The sequence below is a fragment of the Crinia signifera genome, chromosome 9 (genome assembly GCF_055691185.1).
Source record: "Crinia signifera chromosome 9, ASM5569118v1, whole genome shotgun sequence".
NCBI lineage: Eukaryota > Metazoa > Chordata > Amphibia > Anura > Myobatrachidae > Crinia > Crinia signifera.
The window spans coordinates 151,210,384-151,231,576 of NC_139225.1; the positions used below are offsets into that span (position 1 = coordinate 151,210,384).

General features: G+C 47.7%; 7 non-coding genes across 7 annotated transcripts; 1 reads left to right on the forward strand and 6 right to left on the reverse strand.

The window, feature by feature from the left end:
* Positions 1-1,298: 1,298 nt before the first annotated feature.
* On the reverse strand, positions 1,299-1,370 carry TRNAH-GUG (transfer RNA histidin (anticodon GUG)). The gene has a single exon. It is a non-coding gene; the product is annotated as a tRNA-His (tRNA).
* An 884-nt stretch (positions 1,371-2,254) lies between these two features.
* TRNAA-AGC (transfer RNA alanine (anticodon AGC)) lies at positions 2,255-2,327 on the forward strand. Its single transcript has one exon. It is a non-coding gene; the product is annotated as a tRNA-Ala (tRNA).
* An 864-nt stretch (positions 2,328-3,191) lies between these two features.
* Positions 3,192-3,265, reverse strand: TRNAN-GUU (transfer RNA asparagine (anticodon GUU)). Its single transcript has one exon. It is a non-coding gene; the product is annotated as a tRNA-Asn (tRNA).
* A 1,332-nt stretch (positions 3,266-4,597) lies between these two features.
* On the reverse strand, positions 4,598-4,669 carry TRNAH-GUG (transfer RNA histidin (anticodon GUG)). Its single transcript has one exon. It is a non-coding gene; the product is annotated as a tRNA-His (tRNA).
* Positions 4,670-6,434: 1,765 nt separating this feature from the next.
* On the reverse strand, positions 6,435-6,508 carry TRNAN-GUU (transfer RNA asparagine (anticodon GUU)). Its single transcript has one exon. It is a non-coding gene; the product is annotated as a tRNA-Asn (tRNA).
* An 8,852-nt stretch (positions 6,509-15,360) lies between these two features.
* On the reverse strand, positions 15,361-15,432 carry TRNAH-GUG (transfer RNA histidin (anticodon GUG)). Its single transcript has one exon. It is a non-coding gene; the product is annotated as a tRNA-His (tRNA).
* Positions 15,433-19,008: 3,576 nt separating this feature from the next.
* On the reverse strand, positions 19,009-19,080 carry TRNAH-GUG (transfer RNA histidin (anticodon GUG)). The gene has a single exon. It is a non-coding gene; the product is annotated as a tRNA-His (tRNA).
* Positions 19,081-21,193: the final 2,113 nt, after the last annotated feature.

Here is a 21,193-nt window from a genome sequence, read left to right on the forward strand (position 1 = left end):
AGCAGGGTAAAAGTGGCTGGAAAATCAGCTTTAATTATGAAACTATTAGTATAATGCAGCTGATAGAATTTTATTTTAGAAAATACATCTCTATCAGTTAGACCACTCCATGAGAGGTTTCTGTTTTGTTACATATACCTCCATGATATGCAATTGAAAATTACAAAGAAACGGCTATGTGTCTGCTTACTTCTTATTTCAAGTAAGAACAAAGTGTGAGCATCACATTTCAAAGATACCTTTATGGATGATTGCACCTTAGTATCCCATGTAAGCACCTTTCTTGTAAGGGAAGTGGTTTAAAATTACACAAAGATACCTTTATGTGTCTTCACTTCACAGTGTTTATGTAAGCACATGTACGCACTTAGGGCGAGATGTATCAAATGGAAAATGCGGTAAAACCCTGGTTTTACCGCATTTTCCGATGTATCAAAAATGATACCGCAGTGTAGGGTATCGCCACCTTTGGGTGGCGATACCCTATAGAAGCCTATGGGCTTCTTTTCGCCGCCCGCCGACGCAAACCCGCCGCCTCGCCGACCCCCCCTCTCGCTTACCTTCCTGAAGGGTCCTCCTGGACCCTGGACGGTAAACCCCTCCTCCCCCTAGTGACGCAGCCGGACGTCCTTCCGGCTGCAGGGGGAGGAGGAGGCGCCGGGGACAGCTTGCTTAGCTGTCCCTGGCGTGAGGGATGCAGGAGCCGGCTGGGAGGTGACGGAGACCCCCCGCACACCACATTCCAGGTATCACGGGGGGCCTCCGTCACCGCATCGCGATGCCAGCCGCATATGTTAGTACATATGCGGCGGCATCGCAGCGGGGGGGCCGCGAAGGGCGGCGATGTATTTTAATACATGCCGCCCTTATTATATGTAGATTATCATAGAAGCTACATAGTAACCTGAACAGATAAAATATCCCTACTACTGTATTTATCTGACATCATTATACAGTAGGTGTTTTTACATGAACCTATCTGCATGTGAGATATTTATATCCATAAAAATAACCCCATGAAAAGTGTGGATTGGAACATACACACCTCATGTCAACGTGGGACAATTCTTCTATTATATTATATAATATTATGTATGTTTTCCAGTGTTTTTTGAGTCCAGAAGTGGTCTTTATAGGTATCTGCTGCCTTCGGAGGAGCGCCATGGAATCTACATATAATTGTACTTTTCTCATTACTAGATGTACTACGTATTTATATATGATTATTATTTTTATACACAACCAAATTTGTCCAAGAATAAAAATAATTGATTAGGAAATAAAATGTTTTAAAAAATTGCCGTGACCCGGATTCGAACCGGGGTTGCTGCGGCCACAACGCAGAGTACTAACCACTATACGATCACGGCAGCTGCTACAGCCGGATTGTCACTTGTCTATATGGGATGAGTCCTCTGATGTGTCACAAGCACCAGAGCTAGGACAGGGTGTAGGCAGCAGATAAACCATCACTGACATGTGGGCTGGATGCATAGACACAGCAAATATGAAATGATACATGGGCTCATTAATGTTATATTACAGTCTATTCACAATGTAATATCTATCTGATCACACTGCCAGTTATTAATATATCGCCAGGGGTCACATATTACATATTTAAATATTATATAATTATATATATATATATTAAGCAATGGGGGGGATCCCCTTCCTGCGCTCAGAGTGTACGAGCAGCTCCTCTGAGGGGTCCTCTGTTAGACAGGACCCAAAAGATAGGTATGTAAAGAAAAGGAGTTTCAGAGAGCGCTTCAGAATATAAGACAATTTAAAATAATTGTTATTTAATAAAATATACAGATATATAAAAAACCTGTAATCAGTTAATATACAGATACATGTGATGAACAATGAATGCAGCTCTTATTAGTTGTTCAGTTCATATGATGACAGGGCCCAACGCGTTTCGTCATAATCATGACTTCATCAGGGGCGAGAAATGAAATTGGATATCACTATGGTTGTCCTATACCGTGGTATCCACAGATGAACAATTCTAGATAATATTCGGGAATATCCCAATCACTTGAGACAGAAAAAGTTTTTCTCAAAGTCAATGAGGTTGTTTTTAGGGACTTTTGTTGGAAGAGAATTTCCACAATAATGGGCTCAGGAGCAGTAGCATGCAGCTGGAGTTCACCACAGTGTTGTTCAGTGTGAAATTCTCTTAACACCCCATCTCACCCATATGGACTCATTCCTGCCTCATTGTGTCATACAAGAATACTGCAGAGGGGAATTAGCTCAGATGGTAGAGCGCTCGCTTAGCATGCGAGAGGTAGCGGGATCGATGCCCGCATTCTCCAGGTACGTTTTTTTTTTTCATTTATTTTTTAAACCCACTGAAATATTTATGTGGAACCTGCTGCAATATATCACTGGGGCTGATAACCCTGACTTTGTTACTGTATTGGTTCTATGTTTCCTAACATACCCCAGATAAATGCTGAGGTGCTTGTTGTGCTGGAAGCCATGAGCCCCAGCCTGTTATATATTCCTCCTTCTGGTAAAGCATTGCAGTGACCAGCAGCAGCATTTCCTGCACCCTCAGTGCTGGTAACTGGCCCTCAGTGCTGGCTGACACTAGCTGCAGACCCCATGTACAGAGTCAGGAGCCAGACGTCCTGTACACTGTACTCTGTGCACTGAGGGATCAGCTGTCTGGTAAATGTAGTCACATATACTGTACATATATCCATGCTGTATTACCCCAGTCAGCCCCGGCCTGTTATATATTCCTCCTTCTGGTAAAGCATTGCAGTGATCAGCAGCAGCATTTCCTGCACCCTCAGTGCTGGCTGACACTATCTGCAGACCCCATGTACAGAGTCAGGAGCCAGACGTCCTGTACACTGTACTCTGTGCACTGAGGGATCAGCTGTCTGGTAAATGTAGTCACATATACTGTACATATATCCATGCTGTATTACCCCAGTCAGCCCCGGCCTGTTATATGTTCCTTCTTCTGGTAAAGCATTGCAGTGATCAGCAGCAGCATTTCCTGCACCCTCAGTGCTGGTTACTGCAGACCCCGTGTACAGAGTCAGGAGCCAGACGTCCAGTAAACTGATGGATCAGCTGTCTGGTAAATGTAGTCACATATACTGTACATCTGTATAATATTACACATTACAAGACAATAATGTAGTGAGGAAGGAGGAAAATATTGCCGTCCCTGGGTGGGCTTGAACCACCAACCTTTCGGTTAACAGCCGAACGCGCTAACCGATTGCGCCACAGAGACACATGAGGCAGGTCTAAGTTTTATATCTTTAGCAGGGTAAAAGTGGCTGGAAAATCAGCTTTAATTATGAAACTATTAGTATAATGCAGCTGATAGAATTTTATTTTAGAAAATACATCTCTATCAGTTAGACCACTCCATGAGAGGTTTCTGTTTTGTTACATATACCTCCATGATATGCAATTGAAAATTACAAAGAAACGGCTATGTGTCTGCTTACTTCTTATTTCAAGTAAGAACAAAGTGTGAGCATCACATTTCAAAGATACCTTTATGGATGATTGCACCTTAGTATCCCATGTAAGCACCTTTCTTGTAAGGGAAGTGGTTTAAAATTACACAAAGATACCTTTATGTGTCTTCACTTCACAGTGTTTATGTAAGCACATGTACGCACTTAGGGCGAGATGTATCAAATGGAAAATGCGGTAAAACCCTGGTTTTACCGCATTTTCCGATGTATCAAAAATGATACCGCAGTGTAGGGTATCGCCACCTTTGGGTGGCGATACCCTATAGAAGCCTATGGGCTTCTTTTCGCCGCCCGCCGACGCAAACCCGCCGCCTCGCCGACCCCCCCTCTCGCTTACCTTCCTGAAGGGTCCTCCTGGACCCTGGACGGTAAACCCCTCCTCCCCCTAGTGACGCAGCCGGATGTCCTTCCGGCTGCAGGGGGAGGAGGAGGCGCCGGGGACAGCTTGCTTAGCTGTCCCTGGCGTGAGGGATGCAGGAGCCGGCTGGGAGGTGACGGAGACCCCCCGCACACCACATTCCAGGTATCACGGGGGGCCTCCGTCACCGCATCGCGATGCTAGCCGCATATGTTAGTACATATGCGGCGGCATCGCAGCGGGGGGGCCGCGAAGGGCGGCGATGTATTTTAATACATCCCACCCTTATTATATGTAGATTATCATAGAAGCTACATAGTAACCTGAACAGATAAAATATCCCTACTACTGTATTTATCTGACATCATTATACAGTAGGTGTTTTTGCATGAACCTATCTGCATGTGAGATATTTATATCCATAAAAATAACCCCATGAAAAGTGTGGATTGGAACATACACACCTCATGTCAACGTGGGACAATTCTTCTATTATATTACATAATATTATGTATGTTTTCCAGTGTTTTTTGAGTCCAGAAGTGGTCTTTATAGGTATCTGCTGCCTTCGAAGGAGCGCCATGGAATCTACATATAATTGTACTTTTCTCATTACTAGATGTACTCCGTATTTATTTATATACGATTATTATTTTTATACACAACCAAATTTGTCCAAGAATAAAAATAATTGATTAGGAAATAAAATGTTTTTAAAAATTGCCGTGACCCGGATTCGAACCGGGGTTGCTGCGGCCACAACGCAGAGTACTAACCACTATACGATCACGGCAGATACCACAGCCAGGCTGTCACTTGTCTATATGGGATGAGTCCTCTGATGTGTCACAAGCACCAGAGCTAGGACAGGGTGTAGGCAGCAGACAAAACATCACTGACATGTGGGCTGGATGCATAGACACAGCAAATATGAAATGATACATGGGCTCATTAATGTTATATTACAGTCTATTCACAATGTAATATCTATCTGATCACACTGTCAGTTATTAATATATTGCCAGGGGTCACATATTACATAATTAAATATTAGATTATTTTATATATATATATATATATATATATATATATATATATATATATATATATATATATATATTAAGAAGTGGGGGGATCCCCTTCCTGCGCTCAGAGTGTACGAGCAGCTCCTCTAAGGGGTCCTCTGTTAGACAGGACCCAAAAGATAGGTATGTAAAGAAAAGGAGTTTCAGAGAGCGCTTCAGAATATAAGACAATTTAAAATAATTGATATTTAATAAAATATACAGATATATAAAAAACCTGTAATCAGGTAATATACAGATACATGTGATGAACAATGAATACAGCTCTTATTAGTTGTTCAGTTCATATGATGACAGGGCCCAACGCGTTTCGTCATAATCATGACTTCATCAGGGGCGAGAAATGAAATTGGATATCACTATGGTTGTCCTATACCGTGGTATCCACAGATGAACAATTCTAGATAATATTCGGGAATATCCCAATCACTCGAGACAGAAAAAGTTTTTCTCAAAGTCAATGAGGTTGTTTTTAGGGACTTTTGTTGGAAGATAATTTCCACAATAATGGGCTCAGGAGCAGTAGCATGCAGCTGGAGTTCACCACAGTGTGGTTCAGTCTGAAATTCTCTTCTTAACGCCCCATCTCACCCATATGGACTCATTCCTGCCTCATCGTGTCATATGAGAGCACTGCAGAGGGGAATTAGCTCAGATGGTAGAGCGCTCGCTTAGCATGCGAGAGGTAGCGGGATCGATGCCCGGATTCTCCAGGTACATTTTTTTTTTCATTTATTTTTTTAAACCCACTGAAATATTTATGTGGAACCTGCTGCAGTATATCACTGGGGCTGATAACCCTGACTGTGTTACTGTATTGGTTCTATGTTTCCTAACATACCCCAGATAAATGCTGAGGTGCTTGTTGTGCTGGAAGCCATGAGCCCTGGCCTGTTATATATTCCTCCTTCTGGTAAAGCATTGCAGTGATCAGCAGCAGCATTTCCTGCACCCTCAGTGCTGGTTACTGGTCCTCAGTGCTGGCTGACACTAGCTGCAGACCCCATGTACAGAGTCAGGAGCCAGACGTCCTGTACACTGTACTCTGTGCACTGAGGGATCAGCTGTCTGCTATATATAGTCACATATACTGTACATATATCCATGCTGTATTACCCCAGTCAGCCCCGGCCTGTTATATATTCCTCCTTCTGGTAAAGCATTGCAGTGATCAGCAGCAGCATTTCCTGCACCCTCAGTGCTGGTTACTTTCCCTCAGTGCTGGTTACTGGCCCTCAGTGCTGGCTGACACTAGCTGCAGACCCAATGTACAGAGTCAGGAGCCAGACGTCCTGTACACTGTACTCTGTGCACTGAGGGATCAGCTGTCTGGTAAATGTAGTCACATATACTGTACATATGTCCATGCTGTGTCACCGCAGTCAGCCCCGGCCTGTTATATAGTCACATATACTGTACATCCGTATAATATTACACAACAATAATGTAGTGAGAGAAGGAGGAAAATATTGCCGTCCCTGGGTGGGCTTGAACCACCAACCTTTCGGTTAACAGCCGAACGCGCTAACCGATTGCGCCACAGAGACACATGGGAGAGGTTGAAGTTTTATATCCTTAGCAGGGTAACAGTGGCTGGACAATCAGCCCAAATGATGCTATGAAACTCTATTAGTATAACGCAGCTGTGAGACCTGGATAAATGAGCGCTGTATAATTATAATATGCTTCCAGTAATGCAGCTAATAAAGAGATACATTTACTAAAGCTTCTAAAAATGATAAGTGGTGATGCTGCCCATAGCAAACAAACTATTATTTCTCTATTGCATTGTGGGAAATGATAAACATAATCTGATTGGTTGCTATGGGCAACATCACCTGTTTTCATTTTTAGAAGCTTTAGTAAATATACCCCTTTATGCTGCTTTCACATTGCAAACCTGCTTTCAACCCGTTTTTGCAAACATTTCAAAAACGGTTGTAATGCCAGTTAAACCCCCTTCACATTGCATCTTCTAAACGGTAAATTACCATTTCAATAATATTTTTAGTCCGTTCACATTCAACCCGGCTCCGGGAGTTGGCTGGCTGGACCTGCGCTGGGGAGCAGGACTGCTGCATGGTCTGGGCAGCGCTGGGGGGGGGCATTCTCTGGCGCTTACAGGCTCCGGGAGTTTGCTGTCTGGACCTGCGATGGGGTAGCAGGACTGCTGCAGGGTCCGGGCAGCACAGGGGAGGTGGGGGGGGGACAGTCTCTGGCACTTACAGGCTCCGGGAGTCTGCTGGCTGGACCTGCGATGGGGAAGCAGGACTGCTGCAGGGTCCAGGCAGTGCGTGGGGGGGGGGGAACAGTCTCTGGCACTTACAGGCTCCGGGAGTCTGCTGGCTGGACCTGCGATGGGGTAGCAGGACTGCTGCAGGGTCCGGGCAGCACAGGGGAGGGGGGGGGACAGTCTCTGGCACTTACAGGCTCCGGGAGTCTGCTGGCTGGACCTGCGATGGGGAAGCAGGACTGCTGCAGGGTCCGGGCAGTGCGTGGGGGGGGGGGGACAGTCTCTGGCACTTACAGGCTCCGGGAGTCTGCTGGCTGGACCTGCGATGGGGAAGCAGGACTGCTGCAGGGTCCGGGCAGCACAGGGGGGGGGAACAGTCTCTGGCACTTACAGGCTCCGGGAGTCTGCTGGCTGGACCTGCGGTGGGAAGCAGGACTGCTGCAGGGTCCGGGCAGTGCGCGGGGGGGCAGGCTCTGGTGCTTACCAGCTCCGGGAGTCTGATGGCTGGACCTGCAGTGGGGAGCAGGACTGCTGCAGGGCTGGGCAGTGCGGGGGGGGGGGGGCAAGCTCTGGTGCTTACCGGCTCCGGGAGTCTGCTGGCTGGACCTGCGATGGGGAAGCAGGACTGCTGCAGGGTCCGGGCAGCACAGGGGGGGGGGGGAACAGTCTCTGGCACTTACAGGCTCCGGGAGTCTGCTGGCTGGACCTGCGGTGGGAAGCAGCAGGACTGCTGCAGGGTCCAGGCAGTGCGCGGGGGGGGGGGCAGGCTCTGGTGCTTACCAGCTCCGGGAGTCTGATGGCTGGACCTGCAGTGGGGAGCAGGACTGCTGCAGGGCTGGGCAGTGCGGGGGGCGGGGGGGGGGGGGCAAGCTCTGGTGCTTACCGGCTCCGGGAGTCCGCTGGCTGGACCTGCGGTGGGGAGCAGGACTGCTGCAGCATCTGGGCAGCGCGAGGCAGAAGGTCCCTGCACCAGATGGGCAGACATTGGCAGGGTCCTTGCCGAGGATGAGAACAAGTTCCTAGTTTCCATCCTCCGCAGGGACCATGCTGTGATCTGCCCATCCAGCGCAGGGACCCCCTGGTTCCCATCCTCTGCAGGGACCGTATAGTGTAATCCATACTTGCCTACCTGACCCTCTCCATGCGGGAGAAAATGCTCTGTTCCTGGACTTCCCTGGTAATGTAGGATTGCCATCACCTGTGGTGAGCTAGTTAATTTCTGAGAAAGGTGTTTCACCACAGGTGATGGCAATCATACATTACCAGGGAAGGCCAGGAACAGAGCATTTTCTCCCACATGGAGACGGTCAGGTCGGCAAGTATGGTGTAATCAGGCAGGGAGACAGCCTATCACCTGCCTGATTACAGTCATGTGGTCAGAATACTGTTTTAGAGCCATTCACACTACACAGTGGATCGGCTCTGAAACGGGTAGGACACTGCTTTTAACCCGTTGTGAATTACCGGTTTTCTTTTTTTGTCGGTAAATTCAGAATGTTCCTATCACAATACAGCTATTGGAAAGGGGTATTACTAAGATCGGCATGTTCACCCAATCAGCAACTTGATATGGATGATTGTCGAATTTATTGGCAGCCAGGGCCGGCGCTACCCACTCAGCAGCTCCTGCAAAGCAGGGAGGCGCCATGCTGAAAAGGCGCTGTCTCCCTCCCTGCTTTGCGTAAGCTGCCTCAGCCCTCACTGTCACTGCCTCCTGCATGCTGCCTGCAGTGCCTGTCTGACAGCGAACGCCAGTATGGAGAGGCTGAGCAGCTCCCTGCACCGCGTACACACTGTCCTCCTCCTGCGACCTGCCCCATCTTCCTCACGGACACTTGCGCTAAGGCATGTAGGGCTGTCTGTGAATGCCTGGATGACATGTCATGTCCGGATCCGCCCCCTACCCATTGCTCCCTGCTCCTGTCAGCTGTCAATGAAATGACAAACAGTCAGCAGCACCGCCTCCCCTTCCTTCCCTCTTCTCAGTGTGCTGAGCCAGTGCCGTTGCCAGTCCCTCAACACTCCGCCCCCTCTATCTCTGCCCCTCTTCTTTCATCTCCTCCTTCTCTCCCCTCCTTTCCCCCTCAGTAGCGTGTGCTGCATATACTTTTTGTACTGCTTTCGGATCGCCTGCAACATTTTGAGGACACAGCACTGAGATGGTGTATGCATACATGTACATGCACCCGAGATCCTGCATAGGATCGCATGTTTCATTCGCTCCCACAATCGGGCTGCAGCTTTTTGTAATGGCAATGTGAAAGGGCGCAAAATGTATGGTTTGCAGGAGGGCGCCGGACACCCTAGCACCGGCCCTGTTGGCAGCCAAACACGACTGACTATGAAGCATCACTATGGTAGGCGCTATTTTGTATGCAACCCCACAAAACTACCATAACAAGGACCATCTCTGTGCTTCCGCTAAGCCCCCTCCATGTTAACCCCCCCAGGATTGCCCACTACATTTTCACAACATTTCAGAGACTGCATTTCCGTGCACCCGAATCACATCTCCGCCCCTGTGTGCACTATAGATGCATGCACAGAGGAAAGCACATTGTTCCAGTGATGTCCACTTGCAATATCACCAATGATGGTAATCATTGATGGCAATTGCACCGATAGCCATCCGTACAACCAAAGTCTCAAAGCAAACACTGTTGGTAAAGCATAGCGATGCATACACAAAGGGCCTTATTCTAGTTCACTCTTTCTGACAAAATCCTTCTTAGATGGTCAAAACCATGTGCACTGCAGGTGGGGCAGATGTTACTTGTGCAGAGAGAGTTAGATTTGGGTGGGGTTTTACCTCAAAGTGAGATCTATATTGCAGTGTAAAAATAAAGCAGCCAGTATTTACCCTGCACAGAAACAAAATAACTCACCCAAATCTAATTCTGTGCACATTTTACATCTGCCCCCGTGCAGTGCACATGGTTTTGTCCATCTAAGAAGGATTTTGTCAGAAAGAGTGAACTAGAATAAGGCCCAGAGTGACAGACCATTAACATGCCAGACTCTGTATGAGTAGTGATGTAGGTAGCGTAAATAATTGATCCCTATAATAAATGGTCATGTGACCAGATGGCAGACCTTTCTCAGTGCAGCTAATAGTGGACATCGGACTGTGGGGGAGCTGTATCAATCCTAGGCAGAGATAAAATGGAGAAGTGGAGCAACCAATTGTTTTCCACTGTTTCCTAAGCAAATGGGACATAATCCCTCTGTGATCAATTATTAATCATAAAGGATATAGGGCAGGGGGTGGGGAACCTTTTTTATAGCAAGGGCCATTTTGAAATAGAAAAAGTCCTCTGCTTCCCCCCATCCCACGCTCTGGTAGCCGCTGAATAACAGCGTGGAGAGACGGCTGCTGCTGGATGCCTCTCGCGATAGCTAGATCCCGCCCAAGTCACCACGTCACACGAAAACACCCCCTTTCTTGTCTCCCGATCAGGCAGCCAGGCAGGTGGCTGAGCCAATCAAACTGGCTACAGGGGCCGTTTACGGCCTGCGGCTTCCCACCCCTGTTATAGGGAATTGCAAAGCTTCAGCTCATCAAGGTGGAGATGTATCAAACCTAAGAGGAAGATAAAGTGTCAAACGGTTACACCCTGGCAGGTTACATTACTATATGCACTACGTATCTATATATATGATATTTAGTTATACACAAATAAATGAGGGCAAGAATAAAAATAATTGATGAGGAAATAATTTTTAAAAAAAAATTGCCGTGACCCAGATTCGAACCGGGGTTGCTGCGGCCACAACACAGAGTACTAACCACTATACGATCACGGCAGATGCTACAGCCAGGCTGTCACTTGTCTGTATATGGGATGGATCCTCTGATGTGTCACAAGCACCAGAGCTAGGACAGGGTGTAGGCAGCAGACAAACCATCACTGACATGTGGGCTGGATGCATAGACACAGCAAATATGTAATGATACATGGGCTCATTAATGTTATATTACAGTCTATTCACAATGTAATATCTATCTGATCACACTGTCAGTTATTAATATATTGCCAGGGGTCACATATTACATTATATATATATATATATATATATATATATATATATATATATATATATATATATATATATATATTGCAAATTCCATTACAAAGTCCTCTTCCCTTGCATATGAATGTCCAAGGACCAGGGCCGCCAATAGGGGGTGCTGTGGGTACAGCTATCCTGGGCCCCGCAACCCCCCGACTTCCTCAGTGCGCTGAAAAAAGCAGGTCTAGGAGCACTGGCTTATTCAACCCAGGATGCCGGTAGCCAATTAAAATGCTGCACTGGCTTTTGAGCCAACTAGAGCTTGCATACCGGCAGCCAATCAGAGCGGCTACCAGTGAGCAAGCTCTGATTGGCTCACCAGCCTGTGCTTCATTTCAATTGGTCGCCACCATCCTGATTTGAAGAAGCCTGATCTCAGGGACCTCCGGGCTGCAGCTCAGCAGAAGAGGTGATGGGGGAGCAGGAGCCGGGTTATGGTAAGTCAAGTGAGGAGGAGGGGGGGGGGGGGGGGCGGAGTGGAAATGAGTCCCGGGCCCCAAAATTCCTGATGGTGGGCCTGAAAAGGAACATCCATTCGCATGCCGTCGAATGGGTGGGTGTTTGGTACATTTGGTGGCTAGGTGGGGTCAGGTACATTCTCTTCAGCCTGTGCACGGGTCTAAGTGAAGCCATCAGAATAAGGGCCAAAGTGTGAGCATCACGTTTCAGATACCTTTTATGGGTTATTGCACTTCAGTATTCATGTAAGCACCTTTCTTGTAAGGGAAGTGGTTTAAAACCACACAAAGATACCTTTATATGTCATCACAGTGTTTATGTAAGCACATGTAAGCACCTTTCTGGTAAGGGAAGTGGTTTAAAACCACACAAAGAAACCTTTATGTGTCTTCACAGTGTTTATGTAAGCACATGTAAGCACCTTTCTGGTAAGGGAAGTGGTTTAAAACCACACAAAGAAACCTTTATGTGTCTTCACTGTGTTTATGTAAGCACATGTAAGCACTTATTATATGTAGAGAGTCATAGAAGCCACATAGTAACCTGAACAGATACTATATCCCTGCAATTTATCGAACATCGTTCTAGGTGTTTTTTTGCATGAACCTATCTGCATTTGAGATCTTTACATCCATGAAAATGACCCCGTGAAAAGTGTGGATTTGAACATATACACCTCATTTCAACGTGGGACAATTGTTCTGGCACAATTTATCCTATATTATGTATGTTTTCCAGTGTTTTTAGTGGACATGTAATTATAAAACCTGACCATCTCTCATCCTAACCTTCTGTTTATGCCCACTTCTTCTGCTTCTGAGTCTTCCCTCGCCTTTAGAATGTAAGCTCTCACGAGCAGGGCCCTCTCTCCTCATGTGCTTTTCTTAGAATGTATACATCTCTGCCACCCTGATGATTGTGTCAGTGTCCTGTCCCCTGATGCAACTATCCATATTTACCATGTACTTGTCCTAAATTGTCTTGTACTGTAATTTGTTATCTGTTATTGCACATTTGTGTAGGTGACTGCTGCCTTCAGAGGAGCGCCATGTGTTCTACATATAAGGTACTTGTCTCCTAGAATGGCCACAATCGCGGGCATCGTGTACCTTAAAGTTAAGGTACACGATGCCCGCGATGGACCGGATTTCCTTTGAAATCAGGTCCATTTTGCCAGCAAAGGCAAAATTGGGGGAATCGCGTCGGTCGCGTGCATTCACATGGCCCCCGACGCGACCGACGTGATGCCCGCGATTTTGCCATAGGCTTCAATGTTAAAATATTTTTAACATTGAAATCGGGAGCATCGCGTCGGTCTTTTACCATTATAATGGCACAAGATGAGATGGAGTTGATTAAGTCCATCTCACATAGGAAACAATGTGAAATGGGCCAATATGACCCATTTCACATTGTATATGGCCCCGTCATGGGTTCCGCAACCCCATTGTGAGCGTCACCCCACGATTGACGGCAACCCGAAGCGTGGCGAGCGCAGCGAGCCCGCGAGGGGCGGCGGTGCGCGTCCTCTGACCTTTTCATACCCCTACTATCCACGTCGGCGTGGAGTTGAGAATATATAGTGTGGCGAGCGCAGCGAGCCACCGAGCCCGAAGCGTGGCGAGCGGACGCGTATACCTGTGAGTTATACGCGTCCCCTCGCGGGGCTCGCTGCGCTCGCCACGCTCCGGGCACGGTGGCTCGCTGCGCTCGCCACACTTTATATTCTCAACTCCACGCCGACGTGGATAGTAGGGGTATGAAAAGGTTGGAGGACGCGCACCGCCACGCTTCAGGTTGGCGTCAATCGTGGGGTGGCGTTGAGGGGGTAAAATTGGGGGTCTGGGGAATACTTTACATTGAATCCAATGTAAAATAGGGTCCCAGGGACCCTATTCACATTTGATTCAATGTAAAAATCGGGTCGATCGCGTCGGTCGCATCGCATGCGATTTGGTCGCATGCGATGCGACCGACGCAATTTTTCCGACAGGATCACCCCGATGCAAATCGGTGTGGCCGTGCTAGGAAACAAGTACCACATATAATTTTACTTTTTTACTATATGTACTATGTATCTATAAATGATTACCGTATTTTTCGCTCTTTAAGAAGCACCTGACCATAAGACACACCTAGTTTTAGAGGAGGAAAACTAGATAATACTGGCTTGGTACTATGGACAAAAGAGGGGTAAAGGTCCATACACACTGAGCGGCTTTCCCCCTGCCCGGCGCCGACGGAGGGGCGGAGGACAGCGTTGCATAGCGGAGCGCTATGCAAAGCCATCCTGTAAGCCGCTCATCTGCTGGTATTACCAGCAGATGAACGGCTTTCCCGGCGATGTTGTGGGAGCCCGCGCAGCGCTCACCGCCGGGCCATACACACTGGGCGACTTTGAGCTGAAAGCCGCTCAAACCTGCTGTTTTGAGCAACTTTCAGCTCAAAGTCGCCCAGTGTGTATGGGCCTTTAGAGGACAGGCAGAACTGAAAGTAGGGAGGGGTCAAGGGTAGACAGCAGCTTGGGCAGTATTGGGGCAAGGAGGGGTCACAGGTTGGTAGCAGTTTTGAGGGGGTAATAAATTGATTAAGCTAGGTAGCAGCTGAAATTAATTGCGGTAGTAGCCCCCCCCCCCCCCCCCCCCCACACACACACACACCACACTACTCCACCCACAACAAAGAGCCTCCACACTATGTTGCTATATACACTATATACTATATACACTATATTGTTAGCAGCACTCCCACTTGCCACAGCACCAAACTCCCACCTGTTACACAGAATACGCTGAGTGTAGCCACCTTCTTTCCAGCTCCTCCTCATGCTAGGTCAGTGCTGCTCACAGCACAGTGCTGGCATGCAGGGAGGGAAGAACAGAGGTCCAAAGTAGCAACTGGATGAAGAGATGCTGGCAGCGGTAGGGAGACGCTGAGTATGTGCTGTGGGGTCCGTTTGGCGAATGGGATATCATCGGCGGGTTCCCTGCGGCAGATGGGAACTAGTAGCGCTACTAGTTCCTATCTGCCGCAGGGACCCCGCCGATGATATCCCATTAATCAAATGGACCCCACAGCACAATGCATGATCCCCGCTGCCCGGACGTCTAAGCTGCTGACAAGTACCAGGGGGGGGGGGGGGGGGGGGGGCGGGATCTGCTGCAGCTCCTGAGATGCTCGAGGAGTTTTTTGCACGTTTCCTTTTCAATATTCGCTCCACAAGACACACACACTCCCCCCCCCACACTTTTTTTGGGAGAAAAAGTGCGTCTTACAGATGGAGCCGGCTCTCCATCTGACTGAGACGCGCGTGTGGCGGGACGACGGGAACCTGTCCGTCTCCGCTTCAGGGAGATGGACAGGGTTAGGGGGGGGGGGGTGCGGGGAGGCAGTGGGGACCCCAGGTGACCGCCGACAAGCCGGCGGGGACCCGGGAGAAAAGGGGAAGCGCACGATGCGCGCGCGTCCCCTTTCGCAGATACAGATGGCGGGTGGCGGAGGATGGCGACTGGCGTCACCATCGCCATCCCCTGCAAAGAAGAGACCCGCTCCATCTGTATGGTCTAAAAAATCCGGTATTATTATTTTATACACAACTAAAAATAATTGATGAGGAAATAAAATGTTTTCAAAAGGTGCCGTGACCCGGATTCGAACCGGGGTTGCTGCGGCCACAACGCAGAGTACTAACCACTATACGATCACGGCAGATGCTACAGCCGGATTGTCACTTGTCTGTGTATGGGATGAGTCCTCTGATGTGTCACAAGCACCAGAGCTAGGACAGGGTGTAGGCAGCAGATAAACCGTCACTGACATGTGGGCTGGATGCATACTTACAGGAATATGTAATGATACATGGGCTCATAATGTTATATAACAGTCTATTCACAATGTAATATCTATCTGATCACACTGTCAGTTATTAATATATTGCCAGGGGTCACATATTACATAACTGAATTGTTGAAGATCATCATATAATATTACAGTTCTGTACAATGTCCTGTATTCTAGGGGGCTGATTCTGATTGGGTAAGGGTCATAGGGTCAACCAACAGTAGGTCAACATGCATTGGGTTGATCAAAAAAGGTCGACACAAGCATTAGGTCGACATGAGCTTTTATTTTTATTTTGTCCCAAATGTTGACGTGGACACCGCCAAATTGTGCTGCACTCGCCATGCACGGTGCCTCGCTACATTCGGCACTTCATTATTTTCTCCCGCCACACCCTAGTGGACGGTAGGGCATGAAATACATCCTGTCGGCACAAAAAAAAAGTGAATAATTCATGTTGACCTTTTGCCACTGCTGACCATTTTCATGTCGACACTGTAGATCTATCAGCCAGAACCAATTTGTTTAATAACTCTACAGTGTCTATGTCGACAGTCAATAGGTTGACATGCACTAGGCCAACAATGAGAAAAGGTAAACATGCACTAGGTCGACACAAGCAAAGGCTGACCTGGACATGGTTGACATATGAAAATATGGTAATTTTTTCATCCACGTAGAATCCGAATTGGAACGGTAAAGTGTGCAGAGCCCAGTGAGCCACCAGGCCAGGAGTATGGTGAGGGTATATTCTACACTAATTGGGGATCCATGTCGACATTGACACAAAAAACTGTAAAAAACCCATGTGATTCTGAGTCTGTATAGGACAGATATGCTCTGTGTGATTCTGAGTCAGCCCGTATAGAACAGATATGCTCTGTGTGATTCTGAGTCAGCCCGTATAGGACAGATAGGCTCTGTGTGATTATGAGTCAGCCAGTATAGGACAGATATGCTCTGTGTGATTATGAGTCAGCCCGTATAGGACAGATAGGCTCTGTGTGATTATGAGTCAGCCCGTATAGGACAGATATGCTCTGTGTGATTCTGAGTCAGCCCGTATAGGACAGATAGGCTCTGTGTGATTATGAGTCAGCCCGTATAGGACAGATAGGCTCTGTTTGATTCTGAGTCAGCCCGTATAGGACAGATATGCTCTGTGTGATTCTGAGTCTGTATAGGACAGATATGCTCTGTGTGATTCTGAGTCAGCCCGTATAGTACAGATAGGCTCTGTGTGATACTGAGTCAGCTCGTATAGGACAAATTTGCTCTGTATGATTATGAGTCAGCCCGTATAGGACAGATAGGCTCTGTGTGATTATGAGTCAGCCCGTATAGGACAGATATGCTCTGTGTGATTCTGAGTCAGCCCCTATAGGACAGATATGCTCTGTATGATTCTGAGTCAGTTCGTATAGGACAGATATGCTCTGTGTGATTCTGAGTCAGCCCGTATAGGACAGATAGGCTCTGTGTGATTATGAGTCAGCCCGTATAGGACAGATAGGCTCTGTTTGATTCTGAGTCAGCCCGTATAGGACAGATATGCTCTGTGTGATTCTGAGTCTGTATAGGACAGATATGCTCTGTGTGATTCTGAGTCAGCCCGTATAGTACAGATAGGCTCTGTGTGATACTGAGTCAGCTCGTATAGGACAAATTTGCTCTGTATGATTATGAGTCAGCCCGTATAGGACAGATAGGCTCTGTGTGATTATGAGTCAGCCCGTATAGGACAGATATGCTCTGTGTGATTCTGAGTCAGCCCGTATAGGACAGATAGGCTCTGTGTGATTATGAGTCAGTTCGTATAGGACAGATATGCTCTGTATGATTCTGAATCAGCCCGCATAGGACAGATATGCTTTGTATGATTCTGAGTCAGCCCGTATAGGACAGATAGGCTCTGTGCGACTCTGAGTCAGCCCGTATAGGACAGATATGGTCTTTGTGATTCTGAGTCAGCCATATAGGACAGATAGGCTCTGTGTGATTCTGAGTCAGCCCGTATGGGACAGATAGGCTCTGTGTGATTCTGAGTCAGCCCGTATGGGACAGATAGGCTCTGTGTGATTCTGAGTCAGCCCGTATGGGACAGATAGGCTCTGTGTGATTCTGAGTCAGCCCGTATGGGACAGATAGGCTCTGTGTGATTCTGAGTCATCTCGTATATGACAGTTGTCATGCATATAGCATGGGGCTAGTGCAAGTGTCTATATTAATCCTTCTGTATGTTGTGGTGGCACAGCTTGCCGATGGGCAAACCCTCGGGTGCCGGACGGCTCCCCGACAGTCCGGATTTCAACAGTCATTACTCCGGCGTCGGAATTCCGACTGCTCCCTCGTGGGGGTCCACGATCCCCATAGAGGGAGAATAAAATAGGTGTCGAGCGCAGCTCACCATCGTGCCCGCAAGGGGCTTCATTGCGCTCCCCACCCTGTGCAGTTGGGATTCCGATGTCTGACTAATGACTGTCGGTAGCCCAAACCCTCACGGTAGCCAAGTAGGGCTTCCACTGTGGCCACAATTACAGCCACTTAGGGGTAAATTTAGCAACCAATTGCATTCTAGAAAAGAATAAACAGAATCTGATTGGTTGCTATGGGCAACATCTCGTGTTTTCATTTTGAGAAGCTTTAGTGAACGCACCCCCAGTGTGTGACTCAGAATGAGCATATAAGGGAGAAGCTATCCAGGAAAATTCCTTCATTGTCCTCATATGAGTATCATATAGCTATTATGGGATATGGTAATTAGGTCAACACTATTAGGGTTGACAGGCATTGGGTCGATGACTGAAGGTCGACAGGCCTTCGGTCAACACCTGACATGGGTTGACATAGCTATAGTCGACACAAGCATTAGTTTGACAATGGAAAGGTCCACTGTCAAAAAGTCAACATGAGTTGTTCATGGTTTTTGAGCCGACATATGCCGACAGGCGGTATTTCTTGCCCTACCATCCACTATGGTGTGGTGAGAGAATAAAATAGTGTGCCAGACCCAGCGAGGCACCGTGTCTGAAGCATGGCGAGCAGAGTAAAGAGACACGGTACACTTTGACGCTTCCCATGTCGACATTCGGGACAAAATTTGTAAAAACTTATGTCAACCTTTTCACTTTTCAACCTAATGCCTGTGTCGACCTTCTGACCCTGTGAACCTCAGCCATTTTGACCTATTTCAGGTGTTGCCCTTCAGTGTCCCATGCTCACTATTATATAGCTGGGTATGAGGCTGATACAGGCTGTCAGATCCTATACAGGTTGCACTATAGCTCACACATGTCGAAGCAAGTCCTGTGTTTTATGACCTATTTCAGTGTGAGAGCCACAAAAGTCTAATATTTACCATTTGGTTCATATATTCCAATCCAGCCCCGGTAACTTGTTCCTGCAGGCATAAAATAAAACTAAAAGGTCATAAAAACAAAAAGGTGCCGTGACCCGGATTCGAACCGGGGTTGCTGCGGCCACAACGCAGAGTACTAACCACTATACGATCACGGCAGATGCTACAGCCAGGCTGTCACTTGTCTCTATATGGGATGAGTCCTCTGATGTGTCACAAGCACCAGAGCTAGGACAGGGTGTAGGCAGCAGATAAACCATCACTGACATGTGGGCTGGATGATGCGTATATTACATAGCATTACATGCAGAGCATGACACAAGCCACTGATTGATAACTGGAGCCAGCTGCGGGACATGGCATTACATGCAGAGCATGACACAAGCCACTGATTGATAACTGGAGCCAGCTGCGGGACATGGCATTACATGCAGAGGACACAAGCCACTGATAACTGGAGCCAGCTGCGGGACATGGCATTACATGCAGAGGACACAAGCCACTGATAACTGGAGCCAGCTGCGGGACATGGCATTACATGCAGAGGACACAAGCCACTGATAACTGGAGCCAGCTGCGGGACATGGCATTACATGCAGAGGACACAAGCCACTGATAACTGGAGCCAGCTGCGGGACATGGCATTACATGCAGAGGACACAAGCCACTGATAACTGGAGCCAGCTGCGGGACATGGCATTACATGCAGAGGAACAAGCCACTGATAACTGGAGCCAGCTGCGGGACATGGCATTACATGCAGAGGACACAAGCCACTGATAACTGGAGCCAGCTGCGGGACATGGCATTACATGCAGAGGACACAAGCCACTGATAACTGGAGCCAGCTGCGGGACATGGCATTACATGCAGAGGACACAAGCCACTGATACCTGGAGCCAGCTGCGGGACATGGCATTACATGCAGAGGACACAAGCCACTGATACCTGGAGCCAGCTGCGGGACATGGCATTACATGCAGAGGACACAAGCCACTGATAACTGGAGCCAGCTGCGGGACATGGCATTACATGCAGAGGACACAAGCCACTGATACCTGGAGCCAGCTGCGGGACATGGCATTACATGCAGAGGACACAAGCCACTGATACCTGGAGCCAGCTGCGGGACATGGCATTACATGCAGAGGACACAAGCCACTGATAACTGGAGCCAGCTGCGGGACATGGCATTACATGCAGAGGACACAAGCCACTGATAACTGGAGCCAGCTGCGGGACATGGCATTACATGCAGAGGACACAAGCCACTGATACCTGGAGCCAGCTGCGGGACATGGCATTACATGCAGAGGACACAAGCCACTGATAACTGGAGCCAGCTGCGGGACATGGCATTACATGCAGAGGACACAAGCCACTGATAACTGGAGGACATGTATTCACTGGGTAAGTACAGTAATAATAACTATGTCATTTAGAATGTAAAATACTTTTAAATGTAAGTTCTAACGAGCAGGGCCCTCTCCTCTCTTGGGCTTTTACCTCTTTTAGGGCTACATTTACGAAAGCTTCTGAAAAAGATGTGCTGTCGCCCATAGCAACCAATCAGATTCTGTCTATAATTTTCAATGCTGCATAAAAGAAATGATAGACAGAATCTGGTTGCTATGGGCAACATCACCTCCTCTTTTCATTTCTAAAAGTTTAGTAAATTTAGCCACTCAACTAATTTTTACTCCTTACTCCTTTCACAGAGATCTCTGCACCTCTTATCATTATTTCAGTGTCCTGCCCCCTGATAGAACTAGATTTATTTACCATGTACTTGTCCTAAAAGGCCCCCATACACTATGGGACCTCCCCCTCGTAGTCGCAACCAACCTCCATTTATTCGCCCGGGACCTTCCCAGAAGGCAGGATTGCATGCGGTACTTCTGCATGTGACGTATCGCATGCGATCGCCGTTACTTGCTGCCAGGAGGGGCCTGATCCCAAGATCGTATGTGCAGCATGTATGACCTCCGGCTCTGATTGAATGTCACACACACGCTATTGGGGCTGATTTCTCCTGAGTTCTAGGCCAGATCCGAATTGGGTGACATCGGGCCCAAAACTGTTTTCCTGGTTTTGCTTATTGTTTTATGTTAGCGGAACCCTTGTGGTGCCGTATAAATAAACGATAATAATAATTAGAGGTACATGTTAATTGGTCAGGAATATTCTGAGCATGTATTACTGGTAGCATCTTCCTTGTCCAAAATTATTAAAAAAGAAAATAGCACCATGAGATATCATACCTCCCAACTG